The sequence below is a fragment of the Epinephelus lanceolatus genome, chromosome 5 (genome assembly GCF_041903045.1).
Source record: "Epinephelus lanceolatus isolate andai-2023 chromosome 5, ASM4190304v1, whole genome shotgun sequence".
Classification (NCBI taxonomy): domain Eukaryota; kingdom Metazoa; phylum Chordata; class Actinopteri; order Perciformes; family Serranidae; genus Epinephelus; species Epinephelus lanceolatus.
The window spans coordinates 20,746,433-20,750,414 of NC_135738.1; positions in this window are offsets into that span (position 1 = coordinate 20,746,433).

Genomic DNA, 3,982 nt, shown 5'->3' on the forward strand with positions numbered 1-3,982 from the left:
CCCTAACCAATTTCACTCCTCATGCCTGAACTGAACTAACCCAACCAACGAAGGCGACAGGTCCCAGCCAGTCAGAGGCAGGTCGTGCCTTTGCCATCTTAGGAGAGGAAAATTTGCCTTTTGATTAATTGTTGCCCTGTGAAAACGAATTTAGCGAGTCACGTTTGTGTGTGAAGTGAAATCTCCTCTTGCAAGTCAGTCAGGTAAAGGCCCAGACACACCAAACCGACAAAGAACTACTGGCGATGAAGGCCGACTGCTGTCTCGCCTCACGTCGCCTGTGTCTCAGCCAAAAAGTTGCACTTGAACACATTGCAAAGACCACAGCCGACAGCAAACTAGCACGTACATTCAGCGCATATAACACATGCGCTGGTTTCTTTCGTGTGTGAAAGTCGTTCCGCTCTCCTAAAGCGATGATCGAGGAGCCGTAAAAATGTCAAAGGGAAACTGATACTACAGCCTCATATCTGCCAAAAAAAGCACCATAAATCTGGGGTGTGGGAGCATTTTTTATATCTACAAAATGACCAAGGAGTTGTTGAAGAGGATGGATATCCAGGCGTCTTGGGTGATCACATTACAAGTCAACAGCTTTAAGTACAGGTGTGAATGCACCCAATGCATCCTCAATATGTCTGATGACTCACACCACATTAAGAGGTAATCTGGACCGCATAAGAACACATTCTTTCAGTAGCATGTGCGCTAATGTGTCCTGGGCCACACTAAAGGAACGCCTACTCACATATGCTGATTTATAGTTGTGCGTAGGCTCCATGGAGCCAAAGTTGCAGCCCACGCAAGGTGTCTATGCTGTTGAGCATTTGTACTTGTGCAGTGGTGTCTCTGTGTTGCTCTGCAGTTACACCTCCAAAACACTAGCTGGCGGTGGGGTTTCTATGCCACTGTGTTGAGTTTCTGTGAAGTGCAGTTAAGTTTGACTGATTTAAATGACCCATCAAAAAAAAAAAAAACACAAACCATGGCTTAAAAGTGTCAATTGTAAAGTAAAGTACAACATTTGGCTCCATTATAACTCAGAAGGTTTACAGACAAACTACTGTCTTTTGCTAGACACGTTTTCCCTACAGATACAACTTGCTAACGTTATTAGCATAAGCCCACAACAATTCCTGTTGAATAAATTAGCCTAGAGGCTAGCAGACTTTCCTTTACTCATATGAAGCCAGGATAAATCACACATGAGAATTAAATTCTATAATGTTAGGGCTTTATTGTCTGCACATTGTGTTGTTTCTTTAAAAAAACAAAGCTTCATTTCCACTGAGGGAAATGGTTTTCAGTTACTAAAAATAAACAGGAGGTCTGCTTTGCCATGAGGTGTAGTTACATTTCTGGGGATGTGCACATCAGGCTATAATGAAGCCTGCATGTCTGCGCAGAATTTACGCTGTAGGTACGGCATCAAGTCAATACATAAGTACAAACCCTGTTCACCAAGAGAAGTGATCCATAACAGCTTGTAAGGCGGTGAAATGTCCACTTGTGATCGGATCACCCAAGAGGCATGTAATACCAGGTGGCAGGGCCTGTCTGTAATTCTTTCGCTCTGTCTATGTAGCCTACATTCTCTATAACCTGTTCCCATTTAACCATTATGAATGATTTTTAAGTGGCCAAACGTTGCACTATAAAAACTAAGGGGATATAGTTAATGATGATAGAAAATATAATTAATTACTATTATAAAATAAACTCCCTGATTAGTAATTAGGAAAAATTCCAAAACTATGATATTTCCTCTGACAATAATCATGATATCCACAGTGTTACACACTGAGAGAAGATATATGGAAAAAGACTCAAAAAACATCATTATTATTCAAATTTCCCCTCAGACAGCTCAGCCAGAGAAAAACAGTAGTGGTCACACATATTGGGCACCCATCATAGCTTTAATTAGAATGAATGGGTTGCCATGACACAACAGGTGAATTCACACTCACTGACCTCTCTACAAGTCTGTCACCACCTTATCTTGTGTTTCTAGTCCTGTCAGTGTAAACAGTCAGTGACAGGGATCTCCTGTTCTTGTTCTGATATTTACCAGTTACTTACAATTGTAAGCTAACAAGCACTAAATGCCAATTTTGGTTATTACTAATAATCTTAATCTGTTGTCATTATGCTCATTTGAGCACTATTTAGGAACTACAGTGACTACAATTTGATTTAATTTTGCCTTGTAAGAGTTAAAACATCCTGGCTTGAAACCAGTGAGGCAAAGCTACAACCCAAGATGTATTAACATGGTTTGAGATGGTAAAGTTCAACAGTAGGTACTGCTAATTGGCTAACAATCCTTGAAGCCTCGCCCTCTGGTGAAAAAAGTCCCACCCTATATTGAATCTGTTACAAGTAGTCATGAATGAAATACAATTATTTAATTGCTGGTGATATGCCAAACAATACAGCTTCACGTACACAAGACTCAGATTAATGACTAACTACGACTACTCATGTGACACACCTATTTCATACTTTCAGTTCTTTGAAGTTATTCTAAAACCACAACACATTAAAACTTTGTCATGCATTGCCATTACATGTGTGTTACACACAGAGTTGAATCATGAGCCATGGATATATTGAAAATAAAAATTGAAAATAAAAATATTGTATTATTTGTGTGAGAAATATTGCCAACAAGCTTTATGCTATGAAATGTGAATTTTAAAGGATGTTCTAAAACACACCAATAAAAGTTTATAATGCACACACACCCTGTCTTCACTGGGACATCTCTGGAGCTCTCAGGGTTGTACCAGTGGAGACTCTGAGGGCTGCAGCAGCAGAGTGTGCCAGTGTCTGAACTGGAATCATGTTTCCCTGGCAGCCTTAAGGCTCTGGGGCAGAGGGAGGTTACTGAGGGTGGACATGGAGGCCCTCATGCCTGCACTGTGTTAGAGGCACCTGTTGCAAATGCATTCCCCTTTGTAACTCAATCACATGTCAGACAAGGAAAAGAAAACTGTTATTACAGAGCATCGCTTCATTTAAATCAGTGTCATGCAATTTTCAATTAAGTCAAAGGAAAACCCAGCTGGCTCATAAGTCACTGAGGCTGTCCGCTCTGCTATTCCTGCTGCTGGAACTGATTCACGTGAGACAAATGTCTGAAAGCATCAGGAGCATGCAGACATATTAGATGCTTTGAATCTGGTACAGCATAAATTACATACAGATGATCCAGTGACCCTGGAAGAGGGTCCTGACTCGGTCACTGTTACAGTGAGTTAACTATAGAACCTGCACGAATATCTACGTTCTCAGATGAAAATTTTGCTGCTCACATTAGCGTTTTCTGTGTATCATCAGAAATAAATCAGCTTCTTATTTGGAGATTACTAAATTCTGATCTGTCTCTTCTAACCCACCCTCAAAGGCTTCTCAACTCTGACAACAGTTAAAATACACAAAGTTGAGACTAATTTCTGAAATTGTGCAGGCTCATTTATAAGCCAGTAGAGATTTCTTTTGGATCTTACTGTTAACTCAAGAGCTGATTATTTCGTACTGCAATGAGAGAGGAAAAGGAACATTTTAAGATCTTAAATTAGGATCAGGCTGAGACAAGAGGAAGGCTATTTCTCAGGAGCTGAATTTAAGAAGTATGAGAAAAGGGTCAAAATCTCTTTAAGACCATTTTGAACTCTTAATTGGATGTTTGCATAGAGAAGTTATCCATGGGTGTAAATTTAGGATATCACGTCAGGTATCACGGAGAGCAGTTGCTTAAGATCTGTTTTCATTAGCCAGAATATTTATTAAGATGTAGGTGTAAATGATGAGGTAACCAATAAAGACACGTTTTACCACTTTTCAAAAATCCAAAACTAGAAATCTGATATGAAATACAAAACATCAAATTTTTTGGTGAAATTTTTCATTTTGTTGTGCTTTTAAATCTGTCAGTGTACGGGCTCCTGTGCTGCACAAATAGCTGCTTATAATTTTA